The following is a 12,134-nucleotide window of genomic DNA, read 5'->3' as shown; positions in this document are numbered from 1 at the left end:
TGTGTGCCTCTTGCTTCCCAGGAACTCTGAAACACAGACTTAAGTCTGTTATAGAATACATCCCCACACCTATAGTGGTGACATGTGTTAACAGATGGCATTGCGAGCACGTCGCAGCAGATCAACACAAGTTGTCAGTTTTGGTGGCCGCAGTTTTCCCTAAAGTTATCACAGTCCAACACAGTAAGGCGTGGAGTAATCACAGGCCCTTTCCTGTTGTCTGGGAAGAACATGACTAAGCACTGTAGCTTTTTATAGCACTAAACATTGAACTTTCTAGAAATGCCTTTATATGCATAGAGTGCATTTATTCTGTGAGTCTGTTAAGTAATCGAATGTGTTTTGGATGACACTGCACAACCATAAACATGGTGAAATCTTTTCCAAGCACAGATCCTTTATGGGGGCTCTACAATCAACAGCATCCAGCATATGCATTAGTCAAAGAATATGTATGTGTAAATTGTAAAATTGCACAAGACAATGAGAGTTAATGATGTTCAGCCAAAGAAAAGAGAAAGATATACTGGGGACAATAGGGGGAATTAATGAAGAAACTGGGTTAGAATACTGTGCATCTCATACTTCTATGGCTGTGCAAATCTCTCTGGGTTTGGATTGCATGGATTATAGGAACTGAACCTGGCAGAGTTTTCTTCCACGGGGCTTGGTTTGGTCAGCACAGAGATACTGATTTATGTAGCACCTGAGCCTCTATGAACTCCATGCCCACTATTGCTCTGAGCTCCTGCTGGCAACTTGGCAGGGTAAATCAGGCTTTCTTCAATAAAGACTATTGCTAAGATTAGGGTAGACGCTGCCCCTGCTTACAGCTCCTAAGGGGTCTGTGGAAGGAAAGAACAAACTTGCTGACTAAGACCAAGGGGATCTGCAGTCAAAGACACTTATCCCATCCCAAAGATTTGGGAGGTCGGATGAGGAGAAGGAGCCAGCAGTGGAATGTTCTGCACTGTGCAAATCTGAGTAGCCGAGTTTACTGAGCTGATGCACCTCAAACCATCCCTATTTCAGCGTTCTGTGGGAATACAGCCCTACATCGAAGGAATCCGTGGACACTGACCACTCTTATGTGACAACACAGATTAATCTTTTGCAGCCCTCACATATGCCAGTTAAGCAGATCCTGAAAATCAAGTTCAGTCTCTTACCATCATTTAAGAGAGTCACACCCTGTTTCCAGTACTGCCAATCTCAAGCATTCAAAAATCATGAGTCAGCCCTCCAAGTAATCAGGGCTAGTGTAAAAATCATCAGATTTTTTAAAATAATAAATGTGGGGTTCTTTTGATTTGCTTTGGGGCGGGGGTTGTGTCTTTATGAAAGCTAGAAATGTTTTTTGTTTAAATGGAAGCTGAAATTCTTACACAATCAAGTGACTATAGGAGCTGGGGCTTTATGAAGACAACATCAAATAACATGAAACTCATAATAAATCACAAGAGTTGCCAACACCGTGTTCCATCCTTACCTCTCAGTGAATTCGTGTCATATCTTTAGTGCTCTTTAAATAACTTTCTGGAATTGAGCCTTGCTGGGAGAATCAGGCATCTGAGTCTCTTCCTTTCTCTGTAGAAGAGTTGAGAAAGTATTACTCATAACATGAGTGCAAAAGGCTGCCCTTGACAAGCCCAGCTTGGCCTGCAAAAGGGTGATAGAGACAAACTGATGGTTCTATACCCTCACAGCTGAATAGAGGTAGGAATCACTTTGAAAATCAGGCAGTCACCTTCATCAGAGGAAACCCAAATTTAAAGGGAAACCAGGGGTTCATGTTCTTTAGAAATAAAGAGTGCAGTGTCCCGTAGAAACACTGGAGATGAGCACAAGTGGCCACATGTGGATCTAGAGTCTAGTCAAGATTTCAAACATCCTGTCCCCTATACCTCCAAAAAGGGTCAGGGTAGGTTCAGATCTGGGGTTTTGGCTTAGCCCATTATTGTTATTTATTTATTACAGCCCCAACCCTGGGCTAAGCATTTATAGGGATTATAAAAACATGTGCCCACAAAATTTAAATCCTGATTGTGGGGCTCATACTCGCTTTCCCTAAACTTTGGTGCACTTGTTTCAGAGCCACTTGTAATGAAATATCTTTATGTTACTCACACCTCCAAGGCCTGTTTTCACATGGTTTTTGTAATACCAGTGGCTGTGTGCTGTATTTGACATTGATAGGACTGTGCACGTTGTAGCCAGTGAACTCACCTCGGCTGGGAGTTTGTTTGGGAAGATTCTTTCTTTGCAGCTTCCTGCTGGTCCAGGGGAAGTGCCCCCTTAGACAGGCTGAATTTAAAGCCAGTGTGTACCTAACTGAGGAAGACTCAAACAAAGAGTATCCTGGAAAATAGAGGATACAGGAAACAGCTCTTCCCAGCTCTACAAACAGTTCTTAACATTGAGCCCTGGCACCGCTAAGCTTGACTGTTCATAGCCCTGGCACCTCTGGGTTGCTGCATCAGTTATGAATGTAGAAAAATTACTTGAACCCCAGCACCTAATTACTTGAGCTCTGGCACTTCTTTCCTTACACATTAAGCACTGTCTCCTAACTTCCATTGAAATTAAAGAAAATTAGGAGCCTAAACACCTTTGTGGATCTGGGCCTTAGTAACTAAATTCCCATTTGATCCCAATGGGACCAGGCTTTGGTGAGAGAGAGAACTCTGACAGTACACCTTAACCAACAAACCAATAGCAGAGCTTCCTACAACCCCCCTGGTTCTCAGTCACCACTGGTGGGAATGTTCACAGTCATTATGGTCCCTTACTCATGCAAAACTCCCATTGACCTTAAATGTAAGGTTTGGGCTGATTTTTCTTGCGGTTTTTTTTTTCCTGTTTGTTTTTTACCGCTGCTCAAGCACTGAACATTGATGCTATTTTTTTTTTTTAAGAACTCATTGTCCTTATATTGATGCCTGAAATCAAGGTCACAAAGCAGTTCTTTTAAAATCCTCTACAATGAGGATTTTTTTTCTTTCCTTCTTTTTAGTAAGCCTTGTTTTTAGTTCATGTGCTTATATATACAGATTCTCTAATTTGCAGCTTTAATGTGGACTACAGATTTGCAACTTTAAATATGGCTAAGGTCCACATGTATCTCTTATTAGCTAGGATGTTATTGAACAGATAAAAAGTTAATGCTAATATGAAAATATGACTTGCATGAGAATACATAGTAGGAAATTTTTCAGGATATTTTTGAAGATTCCAAACTTGGCTCTTGATTCCCAGGATCCACCCATGCAAAGACTATGCTTACAGTCCTATTGCAGAACTGGGGCCTCAAGGTTCTGATTTCATAACTCAGTACAGTATATTGCTGCAAAACAACTTTAAAGGTTTATTTTCTTTTAAAATAGACAACATATTAGTCTGAATTAAGAGTTTAAAGCTTAGAAAATATCACCCTAAAATATATGATCTTCTTTCACTAAATTAGTCCTGAAAAGCATCCTAAAAATCCAGTGAGATGATCAGCAGATTTTAAAATCAGGCCACTTACTCAGGTAACGAAGGCCCTGGTCTTGCAACTCAACACAGATGGGCAGACCACAGCACCCACTCCGAGCACCGTTGAGGTGTCAAATAGCTCCACACAGGTCTGCTTGTGAGGATTCAGTTACAGGATCAATGCCTTAGTCAGATGCTTAGCTGGTGTCAATGGGTCTGGTTCAGCCTGGATTTAGGAACCTAAATGTTAGGCAGCCAATTTTGAAAAAAAAAATTCTATTTTAAGGTCCTTTATCAGGGGACTTGACGTCCTGGCATGGAATTGTACTTGATGCTCTAACAGGCCAATTTGTATTTAATTTTAAAATTACAAAATTGTCTTCATATTTTTCTTCAAAAAATGCTCCAAAGATAAACCTTTCAATGGTATGCTTCAGCCAGGGCAAAGTTTTATTTCCCAGTTATACAGCCACAAATAGAGAAAGTTTCCAGAAAAGCTGGTCCAATTCTAACTGTACCATCACACAGATGACTCTGGTAAAACTCTGCAGAACAGACACCACTTACCATTTCTCTCTCAGAACCATGGTAAAATACACGAAAGGTCATATACAAGATAGAATTTGACATAATAAGATTTCACTCCTATGTTAATGCACCTCAGATCAAGTCTGCAAAAGTGAAATAATAAATTTAGGAAAACAAGCAAAATGACCCTACTGGTTGGTTGGTTTTCTAGATACCATCTACATATTTTAGAAACGTACAACCTTCTAATCGAAATGAATAAACTACTCAACCATAAAGTTGCTATAGAAGATATGCTTGTTCTGATTGGAAAGGGCATCTGCTATCTGCAATATTGATAATACTTTTCAAATTTCATCTGCTTTTGTTTGCATTCTGTGTCGTCTGTTTAAACACACTGGGAATAATAATGAATCCCAGCATTATCTCCACTTTTTCAAGGCTGAACATATAACTTTATCACAAAAATAATTAAAATTCTTTGGCACTCTTGTATCTTTTCCATTAAATGTTATCAAGCAGTGACAATAAACTAACATCAGTCCAAGGCTGCCCATATGCTGCTTTTAAAAAGAATGCATTTGTCCCAGGGTGAGATACATGAATTTTGTGTTTACAGGGTCAAACAATTCTGAAGTTTTTTACAGTGTAAAGACTACAAATCTATACACACACACATGCAAGCAAGGATCATTAGGTAGGGATGGGACACCTATGAATTGTCTTGCTAAAATGTTCTTTGATAGGCAAACCTTAGTGGCTTAATAATTTGGAAAATTACAGATATAAATATTTTTCATAATAGTATTACACATTCAAACCCAAAGATGGATGTTCCAAAATGTTTTCAGAATGCATGTTCAATTAATCTCATGTGTATTAATGGATTTTCTGACAATTCATTAGGAAGTCGGTCTATATATAAGATTCATTTCAAAATAAAGTGGTAATAGTGTTTATTTTGTGTATATATTTACAGTGTTGCCACTTTATTATGAAATGAATAATTTTACGTCACCTTTTGTAAATCAGGTTTCTCTTTTTTTATTTGGGGCACATCAGGTTTAAATATAATATTTTATCTGTTCAGTTATTGTTCAGTATCAGTTAATAATCATCAGCTATTTTAGAAAGCAACCTCTGAGAGCTGACTTTCCACCCACACTGAATAATTTGCCAGCTAAAAACAATGTAGGTTTTAAAACACATCCCTGGAATACCTAACTCTGAAGTCTGCCTTTATAATTTTTATAACGTGCTAACTTCTGCTTAAAATGTAGTAAAGCAATGATGTTGATCTCATTTCAATACTATATACACAGTATTGCATAGTAATGCACTGGCTTTATAAGCCAGAAAACAGTACCAACTCACTAAAGAGATCCATCAGGATAATTGAAGAACTCATTTCAGAAGAACTCCCATATGAAGGCAGAAATGTTAAAAGATGTTAAATTTTCTTTTTGTGTACTGTTGGCTCGCCTGATAAGCAGAAGCAAGTTTATACAGCTCTGCAGCTAGTGTAGAATGCTTAAGCAAGAAATCCATAACTTTTAATATGATGAGATTGTCCTGCTAGGAGAGATGGATTTTTTCCAATATCACTGCTAACAAACAAGTAGAGTCTCCTGTATCAGCACATTTCTGTTTTCTACTCTGCAGCACACATGTGCTTCATTAGAAAACAACACATAGCTCAAAATTTTAGTTATATTGAAAACAAGTCATGTCCACCAGACTAGTTGATGGACAGGTATCTTAACTTATTTCTATAAGGAACAAACACATAATCTTATAATGATACAAGGTTAAAAAAACGATGAGAATGTATGAAGTTATCCAAGAGTTAGTGGAAATGTTGCTTACAAGAGTGACTGCACAATGGGCAGATACTGTCACACAATGTCTTATTATATGGTTTCAAACTCCTATTCACAGTCCCACTTGCTGCAGAAAACTCAAATATGTTTCAGATAGGTGCTAAATAAAAGACATTACTTTTCATCTGCTTTTTTGCTTAATGCTAATATAGTCACTTGTCAGTGGATGTAAAAGTAAAGGAGACAAGAGTTTATTTTTATACCTCACAGAACAGCAACTGGTGATTTCCCTTAGATCATTGCTTTTGTGTATGCAGACATTAAGCTTTTTTTCTTTTTATATTTTAGACATACTTTATTTTTTATTCAAAACACTCTTATGCCAACTCTGACACACTAATATTACCACAAAGGCAGGTGGGGTTTTAGTTTTAAAACTTTTCTGCAAAAGCCTTCATCATCTTAGATAGTACATATAATTAGCAATCATGCTGATATTATTCACTTCTTCAAAAGTTGGACTGAGGATACGAATTTTTGATGTACCTAAGAATTTACACAAGATGCATTTTACTGAGCAGTCAATATGTACGAGGACCTAACCAGAAGAAAATGTATGTGTCTTTTTTGATTATTGTAAACTAAAGATCAAAAGGGAGTTTTTGGTCTTCAAATGGCACTAAGTTTGCTGCACCCAGTTCCAAATTCCTTACTCAGAGCCACACTAGGCCCTAGACTAGCAATAACAATTGTGGGGCCAGGGTGATGTTACTCCAAGGAGAAAGAGCAAACAGGTACTTTCTTTCTGCATGACTTTTATTTTTAGAATCAGAGAAACAGCAATAGACTAAAAGGACAGAGTCTCCATAAACAAACACAGTGTACTTGACTCACTCTGCAGCAATCATCTTAAACTCACAAGGAATCCCCCACCAGAATGGCTAGGAAGCCTACTTCACTCTGAAAGGGACAGTATCGTGAACACACCCTTGTAGTTGCATGGCTAACCAAGCCAGGAAACCCTGAAGGCCAGATTCTTGGCTGCTTTACAACCTTCTTTGTGCCAGCTCAAAGGGACCGTGAAGCTGGTTTAACTGGCCAGCTGAGGTTTAGTCAATAGAGTTATTCTAGATTTACACCAGTGTAAATGAGAGTACAGTTCAGCCTACAGCTATTTTTTTTTGTTTGGTTTGAAGGCATAAATGAGACCCCCTTCAAAGGAAATTTACTGCTGAGTTGCTACTGGAGATGTGGGATCAGAGTGGACCAACTCCAAGAAAGTGTCCTGGCACAGTATTAGCCTAGACACATCACCAGTGGCAAAAGTTGAGCTTGCAAGAGCTGTTAAACTTAGATCATAGCACATGCTGAATTCTGCAAGTCTAATAACTAACAGACTGAGGCCCCGAACTGTTGTTATAATAGTCTCATAGATAAGCTGAGTCAGGCTTGTTTAATATTTGGAAGGGAGACCAATACAGGCTGCAAGAAGGAGTTGGTGGCTGCAGTTAGCAGCAGATAGGCAGCACTCTTCTCTTTGAGTGAGTACTTCACCAATGCTCAGCATGATCCTAGCAAGAGCTAGAAGGATTAAAGTGGAGTCTATTTAGGTTAATTCTCAGAAAGTTAAACCTTCTCCACCATGCTGTCTTTTTCCCCTTCTTCCTTTTCGTCACCTACCCTCCCTCTGGTGTTCTCAAGTATGTATTCCTACTCTATTCAATTAGCCTTAGGTACAGCACAGAGGACTCAGTTACCGTCAGTCATTATCCCAAGCACTTTTCATAAAAGTAAGGGTATTAGTCCCAGAGTCCTGGCAAAATTCCAGCTAAGCTAACGTATTTACATTCTACCCTTTCTACAGGTATCTTTTTAGTTTTAAATGGAGGAGTTATTCTTCATTTCTTCTCCTAAAATTGTTGTGGAGTATGGCTGGCACTGCTAAGTTCATTCTCCATTTCCTTCCAGTAGCTGATTAAATAGTCAGCACTGTGTTGTCAACTCTCATGATTTTATCACAAGTCTCATGAAATTTGGTGTTTTTCTTAATGTCCTGCTTCTGAAGTCATGGATTATGTGAGAATCACAGCTTGCTTGCTTGCTCTTTTTTTTTTTTTTTAATGTTGAGTTTCTAACTCATAGTTGTGGAGAAACACTTAAAAATGTGACTCTAAAGAACCCAATATTTATTGTATTTGACTGGTTTTTAATCCTATGATTTTTAAGACAATCTCATGTTTTTTGGGGCCTGACATACTTTTTCAATGCATGAAGTTGGCAGTATTGTCAGTGGCAAAGGAAAGCCAGGCCTATTAAGCAACTAATGCCCAGCTCCGGCCTGTGCCAGTCTTTCTAATCTTTCAAGGGCTGACTTCTGTCCTCAGTTATACCAATGAAATGGAAGACTTCTGTGGGGTTGTGTGAGTGTAACAGAGCAGAATTGGACCCATGTGTTCCAGAGTGAATGAAAGCATCATGCCAAATGCTGCCCACACGTACTCCCATGTATCAGTCACTTGACTTCAATGGATTTGTATGGGTGTGAGGAGATATATATAGACATAGATACACACACACACACACACAGGCCTCTCCCTCCCTCTCTCTCTCTGTAAGGTGGGACGCTGGCAGATCAGCTGCCCGCTCTTGCCAGAGCTTTAAGCCTCAGCCAAGCACTGACAATTTCATTGCTGGAAACCAGTCTGTTTCACCTGTGTTAGGATGGTTAGGGTGGGTATTGGGTTTATAACAATGCGTTATATGAAATGCTTGTAAATTCCTGCATGCATTAATCTCCCTTATAATATGTCTATCACATGCTATAATGTAATATTAAAGTTTTTGTTTTGTAACAGCAAAAACATTTGTTCTGAAGCTTTGAACCCAGTCTCCTGCCCATCAAGAAGGCCTATCAAAAATTAAATGGGCCATTGTGGGACATCACAATACAAAGATTTTGTTAATTACCCCCTAACACACATGAACAGGATACATGCAAAAGGGCTCATCCCATCATCTTGAATTCTGGAAGAAGGAAATAAAAATAGCTAACAAGAAAGTTTTTCATCTTTTATTGTTTGGATTCTCACAGGGCTGGAGCTATGAAACAGAGATACCCAGGGTCAGCCCTAAAAGACATTCAGAGCTGAAAGATTACTACAATTCTGTCACCTTTTGAAACCATAGACTGTAACTCATTTGGGTATATATGCTTGACTGCTTTAACCTTGTAATAACTCTCTCATGTCTTTTCTTAGTTAATAAATCCTGTTTACTGTCGGATTGGCTCCAAGTGTTGTCTTTGGTTTGAGATCGAATGTACAGATTGGTATAGGGTAAGTGACTGATCCCTTGGGACTGGAAGCAACCTGAATGTTTTTGGTCTTTGGTGTACAACCAACTATCACTAAGTCCAGCTTGCATGGATGGCAAGTTAGACTGGAATGACCAAGGGGACCATCTGTGACTTCATGGCATAGTGCTTTAGGAATTCACACTTTTTACTGGGTTGGTGAAATCTAATTATGGAACATAGAACCAGTTTGGGGTTTCTGCCCTGAGATTGGTACTCATGGTCATGAGCCATTCCAGACAGTGAGATATGAGGCCACCTCTGACAACCATTTTAAAATAGTCTCCTAAGGTTTCTGGCATATTTTTTACCATTTAGTAAGCTGAAAGATTTTTGCTTATTCATAGACTTATTGCTCAAGAGAGAGATCCAGTGCACACAGTCTAAAGCTAGGAGGATAGATGCACACAGTGACCTGGATTCTCAGCTCTGCTCAGTCCAGGATTCAAGTGGGGGAGCAAAAGTTGCTGCACAAAATCTTTGTGCTTCTCCGGTTCTCAAAGCTACTTATTTTTACTAGCTACTAATAAGCTCCAACAGGCCACTATGTTGGCAAGCCATGACTGCAGCACACAGCTCTTTGTTCACGTGCTGCACAATGGGCACCATCCCAATTTAAAAGAAAGACTTTCCACAAAAGACTTTCAGACCATTTTAATATTTTTACCATTTTCAAGACAGTGATTAGAAGGGGCACTGAGTTGTGTTGCTTGGGTGAAAAAAAAAACGTGGCCCCAGTGTTGAGTTTTGCCATTGACTTCAGTGGGACCAGGATTTCACCCCTTGTGTATATCCATTGAATCCAATGGAAATTGCATGAAAAGTATACATAAGAATCAGATCCTTTAAAAGTTCTCAGAAGATCCTCGTCAATTTTTTTAACTAAATTAAGGAAAACACACATTTCAGATGCCAGAACAGGCCTATATTAATTTTGACACTCAATTCGATTAGTTTTATTCATAGCTAATGCCAAATATTTCAGCTGGACATAGTGGCTCTGAGTCTCCTCTCATTATACTGATCTCATGGAGGTGAAACTCCTAAATATGTTGATCAGCCTTTGCAGTGATATGTAGATCTGATGTATTCCATTTGCAGCATTGTTTGCTGGGGTCCGTCTCATGGCAATTTCACAAACATTATTCCATCGTTCTCTCACCCAGGTTGCACGAGTCTCTCCCACCCCCACCAACCCAATATTGAAAGACAATCAGCAAATGAATGATTTCACATTTTCAGCCCATTAAAATATTTATTGCTGGTGTCAATAGAAAGTTTTTAAAAGATAAAATATATTTGTATATTGACTGCAAATCCTACATGGATGTAATGGCACCAGGCACTGTACCACATCATGAAATAAAAATTAAATTGTAGTTGGGCTTTTAAATCAACTCAATTAAAATAAAGAGATTCTTGGCTTGATATAGGGAAATATTTGTATTTCCAATTCTATTTGTTAATACATTGACATATGTGCTATTTTTTAAATGTAGCACTAAGTGCACTTTCTGTCAATGCCATAGATTTTTTAATAGACTGAGAAAATGCATTTCATTTCTTCTTATTTTCCTTCAATACATCATTTGGTTCTGCTTTTTTGCCTGCATGAAATTCATTTTCTAATGGAAATATTTGTTTTGTAAATCAAATATGTATTATGCACAAAATGCAAAGCACAAATTAAATTATGTTAATGAAATGAAAGAGATATGAAATGCATATTTCATGGACAAAACATAACCTCAGCAAACAACCATTTCTTGATAAAATCTTTAAACACAATCTCATTCTGTGACAGACATATTGTTAAAGCAGATAGCACCTCATTTAAATGGTTTCCTTTAATATTAGTGCTTAGTATATAATTGTAAATAACTTTTGGGATGAAAAACCAATAATGAAATATTGTCTTTAATAGTTTGCTATTGATGTCAGCATAAAATTTGGAGTAGTTGAATATTGGAAATTGGGAGTGCGCACACATATAGTCAAAAGCTGTAAATGATTGCATATTTAAATAGCGCTGAGTAAGGCAAAGATGTTATAGATATTAGTAATAGGCAGAAAATTATGCTGACCTAACATTATTTGACAAAACCTACTGTTTTAAATTATATATTGGTTACACTTAATGAATAATAGATTCTGTAGGTGTTGTTTCTCTAATCCTAATGCTGATGACACTATACATAGGAGACTTCTTAGTCATCCTTCTGACAATGAAAACAGGTAGAGATCACAAAGGGCAGAGCAATATGAAATCACATTATGAGTCTTAGTATTAGCCTTGTCTTCAGCAGGCCAACTACTTCCAAAGAGCAAAAACACCCCTTCTTGGTTCATTGAATATAATCACAAGAAAATATGAATTTAAACAAAACTGAGAATTTCATGTGGGTGTTTGTTTGCTTTGCTTTCCTAAGCAGAAGAGGCATTATATGGATTCCATCTATCTGTTGGGTTTTATCACTGTTCCATAATTGATTGGATTCTACCTGCTGGGTCTTATCTGCTCTCTCTCTCTCTCTCTCTCTCTCTCTCTCTTCATCCATCTCTCTATCTCAAGTATGCAGTAAATCAAGAACAGAGCTCTTGAAACAGGAGACAATCATAACTGACTTTAAGGGCAGCAACGAACCTATTAAAATCACCAAAGGGACAAGTGTCTCCTCTCCTTTATTCTATTTTTATAAACAATGCTACCAAAGAGAAAGAAGATAGTGTAAAATTTAAACAAAAAATGATGCCAAAACCAAGATGACCATTATGAAGCTGGAAGATACCTATAATCTGACAGGTGATGAGAAGACCAGAGGATTTATTTGAACATTCCTGCTCTATCTATGAACACAGGAAAGTTACACAATCAATACGGATCTGTTTCATTTATTAAGGGGAACATGTGTATTTGTTTTTACATTAAATATTAACAGAAAACCCTTAAGAGTCCAGTC

At 38.0% G+C, this 12,134-nt stretch overlaps 1 long non-coding RNA gene across 1 annotated transcript in view; it reads right to left on the bottom strand.

Annotated features, from left to right (window-relative positions):
- Nucleotides 1-1,517: 1,517 nt before the first annotated feature.
- Nucleotides 1,518-12,134, bottom strand: part of LOC123349552 — a 42,583-nt gene continuing 31,966 nt past the window's right edge. The window contains exon 3 of the long non-coding RNA XR_006573581.1: nt 1,518-1,587. This is a non-coding gene — a long non-coding RNA (uncharacterized LOC123349552). The remainder of the gene's footprint in view (nt 1,588-12,134) is intronic.

Source organism: Mauremys mutica, chromosome 14, assembly GCF_020497125.1.
Source record: "Mauremys mutica isolate MM-2020 ecotype Southern chromosome 14, ASM2049712v1, whole genome shotgun sequence".
NCBI lineage: Eukaryota > Metazoa > Chordata > Testudines > Geoemydidae > Mauremys > Mauremys mutica.
Note: the sequence above shows the minus strand (reverse complement) of the source record. Positions and strands in the feature narration are given on the sequence as shown.